The sequence below is a fragment of the Sapajus apella genome, unplaced genomic scaffold (assembly GCF_009761245.1).
Source record: "Sapajus apella isolate SASKATOON/1434 unplaced genomic scaffold, GSC_monkey_1.0 scaffold122, whole genome shotgun sequence".
Taxonomy (NCBI): Eukaryota; Metazoa; Chordata; class Mammalia; order Primates; family Cebidae; genus Sapajus; species Sapajus apella.
Genome location: NW_022437062.1, coordinates 5514557 through 5525723, shown reverse-complemented (window position 1 = coordinate 5525723; position 11167 = coordinate 5514557). Strand labels below are relative to the sequence as shown.

Below are 11167 nucleotides of genomic sequence, written 5' to 3'. Positions count from 1 at the left end.
TAAACTAAAAGTTGAAAAAAATTCTTCTCTAGACCACACATCCTAATTATTGTCCTATTTCTTCTCTCTACCTTGCAGTACAATAAAACCTTCAAAAGCTTCCATTTCAGGCTTTCCATATCTACCTCTTCACTTACTTTTCTTTCTAGCCACTCCATTCAGGCTGTCTTCTCCATTTTTCCACAGAAACCATTCTTGTCAGGATCCCCAGCATTCTCCTTCTAGCTACAACCAATAGTCAATTCTTTTTTTTTTCCTTTTATCAACTTTTATTTTAGGTTTGGGGGCACATGTATGGGTTTGTTACATGGTTAAATTGCATGTTGCTGGGGTTTGGTGTACAGATGATTTTGACACCACCTCGGTATCCAATAAGTAGTTTTTTACTCTCACCCTCCTCTCACTGAACTCCCTCAAGCAGGCCTCCATGTCTATGGTTTCCATCTTTGTGTTCAAGTGTGCTCAATATTTAGCTTCCACTTACAAGTGAGAATCTGTGGTATTTGGTTTTCTGTTCTGTGTTAATTCGCTTAGGATCAGAGGCCAGTTCTTAGTTCTTATTTGACCCATCAACAGCATTTGACACAACTAAGTTCTCTCTCTCTCTCTTAAAATGCATTATTCTTTCTTTGGTTTCTGAGACACATGCTCTGCTAGTATTCTTGTTGCCTTAGGAACTTCTTCTTAGTGTCCTTACTAAACCTGCCAACTCTTTCAGTCCTTGGCATTTTTCTTCCTCCTTCAACTTCCTAGGTATTCATATCACTTTTGTGGTTTTAAATCTTTATGTGATGCCTTCCAGATTTATACTGCCCACCTCAAACTCTCCCTGAACTCCACCTCAAACTCTCCCTGAGCTCCACACTCCTGTATTTAACTGTTCATACTTACTTGAGTGACTGATAGACATACCTGCATCTGCAGTTAATGAAAGCAGAAAAATGACCAAAACCATATCTCCCTGTTATGGATAGACTGTGTCTCCCCCAAATTCATATGTTGAAATGTTAATCTCCAATATGATAGTATTTGGACATGGAGCTTTTGGGAGGTAATTAGGGTTAGATGAGGTCATAGAGTGAGGGCCTGGTCTGATGGGATCGGTATCCTTTTAAAAGAGACACCAAGAGCTATCTCGCTAGCGCTCTCTCTCTCTCTTCTTCTCTCTCTCTCTCTCACTTTGTCTCTCTGCTATGTGAAAACATAGAGAGATACCAGCAAGACAGCCATCAACAGGAACCAAATCGACCAGCGTCTTGATGTTGGACTTCCCAGCCTCTAGAACTGTGAGAAATAAATTTCTGTTGTTTAAGCATCCATTTGCTGGTATTTTGTTATAGCAGCCCAAACTGACTAATACACTCCTCTATGCTTTCCAAACTGCTCCTCCCCAGGTTACCCCATTTTGATAAGTGGCACCAGTATTTATGCACTTGCTCAGGCTAAAGGGCCAGAGCCCATCCTTGATTTTCTTTCCCGCATTCCTCATCCAAATTCACCAACAAATCCTATCAAGTCTTCAATATATATCCTGCATCTTGATTATTTCTTGCCACCTCAACTGCTACTAATGTAGCCCAAGACATGTACATTGTTGGCATAAACTACAGTATAGCCTTCTAATGGATCCCCTTGGTTCCACTCTTTAATATGCCCAACGCTATTTCCTACATAATATTCTCCACACAGCAGCTGAGATATATTTTAGAAAGGTGTGTCAGAAAATGCTACTTTCCCTGCCTGAAATAGTTCATGGTATCCCAGGACATTCAGAATAAAATCCAGCTGCCTAAGTGGCATCTCAAATGTTCTCCATCATCTGGCCACTGTTTATATCTCCATCCTTCCAACTTTTTGTTTATTTTCTCTGTTCCAGCTGCATTTGCTGCTTCTAAGCATGTTCATTGCATTCTTGCTTCAAAGCCTTGCAGGAGCTAGTTAGTTCTTCTGAAATACTCTACTGTCGGAGCTTGGCAAGACTCATTCCCTTACTTCATCTAGGTCTCTGTATGAATGTGGCTTCCTCACAAAGGCCTTTCTTAAACATTTTATCTAAAATAGTGACTACCTTGTTTTTCTCTCCCCCTTACCCTGCTTTTTTCTCTTCACAGCTCTTACAGTGTTTTTTAATCAATTCTCTTCCATCAGAATGTAAACTCCATGAAGACATGTTTGTCTTTACCACCAAATCCACACTGCTATCAAGAGCCCCTACCCAAGAGCAGACCCTCTCTAGATATGTGTTGAATAAATAAGCAGTTTTCAAATGCTTTTCTAAAAATGTAGAAATTGCTATTTATAAATTTTAAGGTCTAAAATCTGATTTCAAAAATGTGTTCTCCTTTGACTGAGAAGTGAGGGACCCCCACAAGCAAATGGTCACAACATGCAGACCCTGTAAATAGATTTCAACGCAAAGGTAGAGGAGTCAGCAAGGCTTACAAACACGCTTACTACCATGGTGAAAGAGTGAGGAAAATGGAGAAACACAATTGTATTTGCTTTTTGGATCCTTGGTGAGCAGAAAGGTGAAAGACATTGGTTCTACTATGCCAACTATTATCTTCTGACGCCCACATCTTTTGAGCTAGAGATAACACATGTTATTTGGGCTTTGCTGGAGTTTGTGCTGAGACTGCTATTGACCCCAGAAAACAAAGAGTAGTTTGTTCTCTTCCCTTTTAGTTTTTAACCTTCCATAGAGCCTGAGTTTTACTGCCATTTATCTATCCCCCTCCTGAATTCCAATGCCGATTCCCCAGTTCCAACACCGATAATGACCTGAAGTGAAATCACGCAACATTCCCTAAAATGCAACCTGTTATTTTCCTTACCTGGCCTTTATAGCCTAAAATTATTATAATGCCATCCCTGAAACACAACAGTAAGATATGTTTAAAATATCAATCTGAAGAAACAATCAGGACTTTTCATTCAGCTGTGAAAACGTACTAATGCAAATAGAACAAGCTAATGTATATTTGATTTAATAAGCAGAGGATCTAAAAGTTATGCTAAGTAGTTTATCCAATCACAGCCTCAAATACTTCTCTGGGCACTCACTGGATATAACTGGGAATAAGAATAAAAGGGCAAGCACAAAAATATTACATCTAAATTCGTCAGCAATTTAAATGAGCCAGCCATTTGTGGACTGCGTTGGTCATGATATTGCTCATCGCTACCTTGTAATGACATGCTAGGACAAATGCTCAGAACAACAAATTCTTTCCACGGTTGCTTGGTTGGCCTTGAGCAGCAAAAGGCAACTGGATTTATTTGTTTTGGCAGTAGCTCAGTGGGAACATAAACTAGCAATGCTAGGGAACAGGGGGTCTACAAAGAAAAGGAAGTTCTACTCATATACTATACTAAACCCTCAAATGCCAGCTGCACTTAAACCAGAAGCAATGTGAGTGGTAAACACTAACATTTTCAAAGAATTGTCTAATATTCACGGTAGAATCTATAAAAGGTGACTTTGAATAATCACTTCCCAGCAAATCTGTAAAAGTTTTATAAAATATGCTGCAAAAATGACTCACAGTAGATGTAATTACTGTGCAACCTTGGAAACTGATGTAAAAAATTCAGCTGCCAGCATGTTAACGGCCACCTAATATATGGATTGTTTGATTGGACTCTTTCGGCAAAACTGAAAAATTCCTAACCCATTGCTGCTATATATTTTATCAGGGCCAAATTTAGCTACTTTCATTTTTTAAAATGCCATTTTAGACATCAAAGTGAATCAAGCCAGTGTTGCTTAATTGCTTGCATACATTACAATCTAATCCATTTCCCAAACACTAATTTAACTAGTTATTATTTATTTTTATTTTTTTGGAGCAGTAGCAGAGCTCTAATGCCTGAACTATGAAACTTGACAAAATCACTGCTTTCTTAAAAAAAAATCTGTTAAGTATCAGCAGTGAAATTTTCTTCCTTATGCAGTCAGCAACTGTTTGTTTATTTTTTAATGTATTCATTCTAAATTAACAGTTTGGTATAAAAGTATTTTATTGCCCATATTCTGTTTTGAGTTGTAATAATATAGTGTTTCTGTAGGTGGAAAAAGAAGCCAAATTTTAGAAGGGTCCCTTGCCATATTTTTACCCTATACTTCTGGCTTGGTGGGAATGATCAGGTATACTGTCAGTTTAACAGTGAATGCCAACCAAATATGTCAACTTTTGAAAGATGTCCTCATCTTAAGAAATGCTCACTCAATAATCATTGCCATTGTTTGGCCTGATGGGTGGTCACTTTTGGAAAATTAAACGTAAATTGATTTTTTTTGGAAAACTGATTCTATGTTAATGCCACTACAGGTGTTTGCTAGTTAAATGACCTTACCAATGAATCTTTTAGGAGAGAGACCATCCCCCCATTTTGTAATAGAATAATAAATTCACTTCTCCCCTTAAGCTTACCTGTTTGGTAAACTTACATATATAACATTTTCTCCAAAGCAAGGCTTATCCCAACCACGGGTAAAAGATTGGATGATAAGAATTACTCTACTGGCCTTCTTCTAGATTAATATTTAGGGCTATCAGGATCAATCCCCCAAATACAGTAGCTACCACACAAAGTGAGTTGAGCTCTCAGTCTGATACCTTCATTGCACACCCTCTATTTATTCTAAGACTTAAATTGCAAGTAGGCAGGGATTTTGTCTTATTAGTCTATGTGCCCCAATGAATATCTGTCAGATTGAATTATCAGTTTTGTACAGTGGAAATAATGTCTGATCTTATTCTACTGTTCACTTTGGGGGAACACTTTGATTTACTTATAGAGAACTAAAGTCAATTTTAAAGAAAAATTTTAAAAATCCACATAAAAATTTACTGAAGAACAGGTTTGGTGGTGAAGCTTTCAAATATGTCAATAACAATAAGAGCCCTCTGTTTTCTACATTTCCAAATTCCATAACTATAGGTGTTGAAACTCAAATTGTTCTAGATAATTAATTTCAGTCCTATATAAATATACTTATAGATACTGTGTGAAATTTAATTTCTCAGCACTCAATTTAATCTATTTGAAGGATTAGAATATTTTGTTCCTAGTGTGATGAACTGGGCAAATGCTGAGCCCAGAAGTTATTTCAACTGCAAACACTGCTTAAACCTTTAATTAGTTTAAACATGTTTTCTTAAGTCATTGTGATCAGTAATTAGAAGACCCTAGTCTACTTTGCCAGTTAATCTTAGTACATAATTCTCAACAACCTAGATTTCAGGATGGCAATTTTACTTCAGAAGCTGTAGAGTATACAAGATTTAGAAAATTTTATATTGTCTAGAAACTCCCAGCTATCAATACAATTTGAAATGCCTATGAAGTTTTAACTGTTATACATCGTATCAGTTAATTTGGGGACAGGTTTCTTATTGTAACAAAAAAGGTTAAATTACCTAACATACATGCTACACTTGGTGATAGTGCAGAGCATTATTTCACTTTTGAAACTGATGGGTTTCAGGAAATGATAAGCCAAACTATGGTATCTTGGCATATTGAATATTTTAAGCTGAAGGAATTTGAGAAACCACAGGAAGTTCTCTCTGGCCTTTTCTGTCCTTCTCTTGTGAAGCAGGTTATACTCCTCTCATACAGGAGGTGCCCTCCTTCAACCCTGAGGAAAGGAGCATTCTTACCTCTGAATACGGGACACTGAAGGGAATCAGAACTAACAGGCCTTCCTAGCCTTCCCCTCCATTTATTATACTTATCCTCTTTGTCCTAATCCATTTTTCCATGACTTTCCACTTTTCAGCAAACCTAGCATAAAAATCGTCAGATTTAACCATTTCTTTGGGTCTTCATTTCCTTATGAAGGCTCCTGTGTCACAAAAAACTTACTTTAAATAAATTTGTATGCCTTTTTCCTACTAATCTGTCGTTTGTTAAAGGAGCCCCATTCAAGAACTAAGGAGGGTAAAAGGAAAAAGATGTTTTCCCTTTCCTGTAATACTAAGAGTTAAGAATGATTTTTCCAGCTCAAAAACATGAACCATAGAAGTACAGATCCTGTTTTGGCCTCCATTAATATTTTATAGACAGTTAATAAAGATGCTATTAGTGTAGTAAGAATGCAAAAGAAACTACATACATTTCATTCAGAGTTCTTTTAAAAAATGAGTACTTGTAATGTTAAGGATTAAAATAAAAAGGATGATGAAAAAATGTCAAACTGCAGAACTCTTTCCGAAGGAGACCCCATCATCAGCCTGCTACTGAGATGAGGCATTGGTCAATCTTCTCTGGTAAGGGAGGTGGGGCATGCTGGAGGGAGAAAATTCTATCATTCTGAAGCATCAGAGAAGAGGAGTTTAAGAGAGATAAGACATGACTTTGCAGGAGGCAACAGGAAAGGCTGTGATTTTCCTGTAGAAGTACTGAAGGGCCAGAAGAATTTGGAGTGTCAATGCAAGCAAATTCTCTTTAACAACCTCTGCCTCACTATATGCCCAGATTAGGGAAATCTCTTTAAATAATCAACAATAAAACTAGACATAATTTTAAATTATCCTTTAAAATTTGGTGGCAAACAAAAGCCTGTTTATTAAAGAATGTGATAAAGATTGAAAACACAATTTTATCCTTCTTAAAACCCCTGAAGGCTCAGAAGAATAACAAAAAGAGCAACAGCAACAACTTGGGTTGATACAGTTCCTAACAATTAACAAAAATGCCTTCACATAGATGGTCTTGATTGAATACTATAACCACCCTAAATGTGAACAAGGCTAGCTAGCATTTCCATTTTATAGAAAGGACATTGAGGCTTTGAAGAGATTGTCAGTTGTTTTCAAAAATATATGTCACTCTCAATTAAAAGTATTTTTTGACCAAATTAAAAAAGAACCACATTCAGAAAGCTAGAATATTCATTGGCAATAGCCTGTAAATGTTACACTGCAAATTACATGGTATTCTGTTCCACGCAGAGATTTTGGGTCTCTTTAAAAAAAAAAAAAAGGCAGAAAGTTGAAATACCTGACCACCTGCTTCAATATCAGACATCTGGCAACGCGTAAGGTTAGATAGATAGTTTAATAGAAAAAACCATTTATATATAGCAGATAATGATCTCTAACTCAGACTTGCTTCAAATTTAGAACACTCTGAAGTAACCTACAATGTTTCCACAAACCTAAGAAGTCAACTTTTCTAGTCCTCTCTCTTCCTGATAGCTTTCTGAACTTCACCAACTATCCAAATTGCGATGGGATTGTGGATAAGGGAAAGTTACGAGGACTGCCAAGTGTAATGGTGCTCTTTATTTACCGCAAGGTACTAGTTTTCCCATACTTTCAGATGCCATGCTAAGTTCATCCCTGAATGAGTGTATTTTGGCCCTGTGGATCTAGTTTAATTCTGTTGCTGGAGATTATATGAGAAGTAAGCCCTCTATTAGCTCACTGAATGACACTGGAATATTTAAAGTATGTCTGAGACAGAAAAGACTTAACAAAGTTTATTAAAACTATTCTCATTGCCTTTTTACTCACTGACTAGACAATGTTTATTACATTCAAGGAACTGTAGTAGGTAGGGAAAATGCTTGAAATAAAATTTTAATACTGATAATTTTTAAAAGGTTTTATTTATAATTAAAAAAATGCTATGGCTGAAACCTTTGAATTCCAATGGTTACGCTTGGAACATAGACACTGGCCTATATTTTATTTTCTTCTGAGCTAAATGATATTGCCTTGAAAAGAGAAGAGAATATCTTAATCACAAACTTTATAAAAAGATTGCTCGACTGCTACTATATGAACTTTTAGTATATTGTGTCCAGGAATATGCATGTAGTAGGATTTCAAGTCCTCTTTACCAATAATTTAATGCTGCCTCTCAATTTAATGCCTATTGCCTTTTCACCAGAACGCAGTTTTTACTGATGATAATGATGGTCATTAGGGCCTTGGAGACTTTTAAAAGGATCCAAGGATGAATGAATAAATAAAAACCATGATGACTCATTCTGCACTGAATGCCATTAGTATAACACACAGCTCAGCACAGTTCCTATTCCCCAGGAAACTGCACTATTTAAATGCATGTTAAAAAATTTTTAAACAAAATGAGTATAATTTATTCAGAGAATAATATGAGACTGTGGAATGTCAGCAGCTAAGCAGGCAAGATGCAAAAAGGAGATACATTTTACCAGGCTGATATTTTCTCTAATACTACTCGTAGTAGAACAACAATCAGGTTCTGTCAGGCTCTGTGTTCATTCCTTCTTTCCTGAATGAGAGGAGCTTGTTTCTGTCACATTTTCATTGCTTTATTTTATATTTTAAATGTATTAGAGAATATCCAGTTGAATTTCCTTCTAGTATTGTTTCAGGCTAAGTGAAGGAAAAATAAATGCTGGGATCTTAGAGCACCATGTTTTATATTAATTAAATTAATATGGTTCAGCCAATCTTTCCTATTCATATACATGAAAATGTGAATGTGTAGACCCTGCCCTTAAAAATGAGCATACAAGTATACAGAGATATGCTCTGAATTATTTGTTTTGTGAAGACATGTATCATTTCCCCAAAACTAAAGCTGCCACAGGATGGTGCGTTATGAGCCATTATGGGGCATTTTATTTCACAAAGGATTAAACCACGGAAAATCCCAAGGCTTAAAAAGATTTATGTTAATTAGGCACTGAATTTACTAGTATAGTCTCTGTTTTTCCCTTTATGAGCTGATTTCAAAGTCATTGATAGGCTTTCTCATGACTTACATGGTACGAAGCCACTTCTCTATTTTCCATACACCTATTTTCCCTTTCTTCTTGCAGCAGACAGGAGAGCAGTGAAAAAGACACTGAACCAGAACTCAGAAGCAAAGATTCTCTACCTTACTATCCATGAAGGAGCCAGGTGAGTGATCTTGGAATCATGACCAGATGCATCTGTGCCTTGCTCCCTTCCCTGCAGTGTAAAGATAATAATACCACAGTGTTGGTGGGACATAACTTTTATTATGTTGTTTTGCCTGCAAAGAAACAATCAATCACCAAAAGTCCTAAAGATTAAATGTTAGTTCTAGAAAGGTTTTTGCTTTAAACAAATTAGGTATATTAAAATCTGCATTTAAACAAAAAGATAAATGAGCAGGTAGTTATTCACTTTGCTTTTGAAATATCTTATTTAGGAAATGCATTTTAAAAGCTAACTTCCATAAAATGTTCAAAATACAATTTAATTTGCAAATATTGAATTCAAATGCACCTATAGCAAGGTCTGACATACAACTGCATTTTAAAACCCCTGAGAGGCTTCACATGCAATTTAGGCTAATTTGATAAAGGAATAGTAGATCGAATTGGAACTGATTGTTCTGAATCAACTGTCAGTCAGTGTCATTTACATGAAGGTGATCCAATAAAAACCAAAACTTTCATTGGCCTGGGAAGAGTGAGAACTTCTTATTGCTGCTTAAATGGGAAATTAACCAGTTGGTCAGCAAAATGTTCTGACTCTTGAGCCTGACTTGCATGATGAGAATGAAATGTGTCTCTTGGTTCAGAACCCTTTTTTGGTAGCTAGCTACACAGTAAAATATGCCAAGTGCACACTGGAGTGTCTCTGTCTCTTAGCACTATGAATCAAAGCCCCTTCTGTAAAATATTCCTGGAACATAAATGGTGGAGCTTCCCTCTGAGTCAGAGTTGGTGTGGGGGATGACGTTTTCACTTTCACTTGTGTGTGGAGCGTGAAGCCAGATTTACATTGGGGTTGGTTTAAATTCTGTAAATCATCTCTAAAGAATAGTGTTCATGGTACTATGTATGCAAACCTATTCACTAATATGCACTGCATAATGTGTGCAGCATTATATGTTAAACATGGTTTGGAATATAATAAAGAGGGTTACAGAGTAGGAAAAATGCATTGCTTTAAACTCTGGAATCCTCATAGAGTAGTAAGAGGTTCACACAGAAAATATAAAAGAACTGAGAACAACAGTGGGAACAGTGGATTCCTCTCTCTCATCCTGTACTCTCATTGACTGGATGGGGGCCAAAGTCTCCCATGTTGCTTATGTTAATCTCTCTCTCTGACGAACACATATGATGTTGCTCCACAATCTGTACTTTCCTTTCAACTGTCTAATGGTCCTCTTACCTGCTTGCAGAACTGTTGTCATTTGAAATAGAATATTCTAAAACACAATGGTGCAGCTTGGTGAATTTTAGGTTCTTCCCGTTTCTTGTACAAATAGAGTTATCATGTCCTCTAGAGTCCTATGTACATCAGTTCAGGAGGTAGAAGGTGACATTCATTGTAAAGAGATGAGGACTGATGCACTAGAAGCAGAACTGGATGCCACAACTTCACATTCCATTTGAAAATCCTTAGTTTTCTTCTTCAAAGCAAAATTCTTCCCTTTAAATGGTTCTTCTGCCACTGCAGTGATGTGCTACTTGGCTGCAGCAACTCTGGGAAGGCTAGGAATTACCACCACCATCAGGATACTACTACTTGTGCCATTGCATCACACTTGTGGTTTTCCTAGAAATAAAAGACAGCAATCTGGATGTTGATGTCAGAATGGATCTGCAAGTATTCCAGAAACCTTATTAGGTTTACATATATACAATATGTACATATTTAGTAAATGAAAAATTAGGTAATAAATGAAAATAGGTTGAAACACATAAAGTAGTTCAGTTAATTAGCTCTTAATAATTGTTGTCCATAATTGCCAATATAAACTAGGGGTTATGTATGTTTGCATTTTGAATTGTTCTTGTATCTTTATTCTAAAATCTCTTGTAGAACCAAGCAAGATAAAATATAAGAAATTATATATGTTTAAAAATATATGTGGATATGCACAAGTTGAGTATTCCTTATCAGTAATGCCAGGGAACAGAAGTGCTTCAGCTGTTGGATATTTCTGGATTTTGGGATACTTGGGAATACTTAGAATACTTTGGAATACTTGGGATGGGACCTAAATATAAACACAAAATTTATTTATGCTTCATATATACATTACACATATAGACTGAAGATAGTATTTTATAATATTTTTAATAATTTTGTGCATGAAACAAGGTTTGTGTACACTGAACCACCAGAAAGCAAAGCTGTCACTATCTCAGCCACCTATGTAGACAATCTGTGGTTGTTTGACA

General features: G+C 36.3%; 1 long non-coding RNA gene across 1 annotated transcript in view; it reads right to left on the bottom strand.

Moving 5' to 3' along the window:
• Window positions 1-238: 238 nt before the first annotated feature.
• The window catches only part of LOC116538716, a 52216-nt gene continuing 41287 nt past the window's right edge, over window positions 239-11167 (bottom strand). Inside the window, exons 2-3 of the long non-coding RNA XR_004263763.1 lie at window positions 10152-10538; window positions 239-9018 (exon numbers count right to left, since the gene is read on the bottom strand). This is a non-coding gene — a long non-coding RNA (uncharacterized LOC116538716). The remainder of the gene's footprint in view (window positions 9019-10151; window positions 10539-11167) is intronic.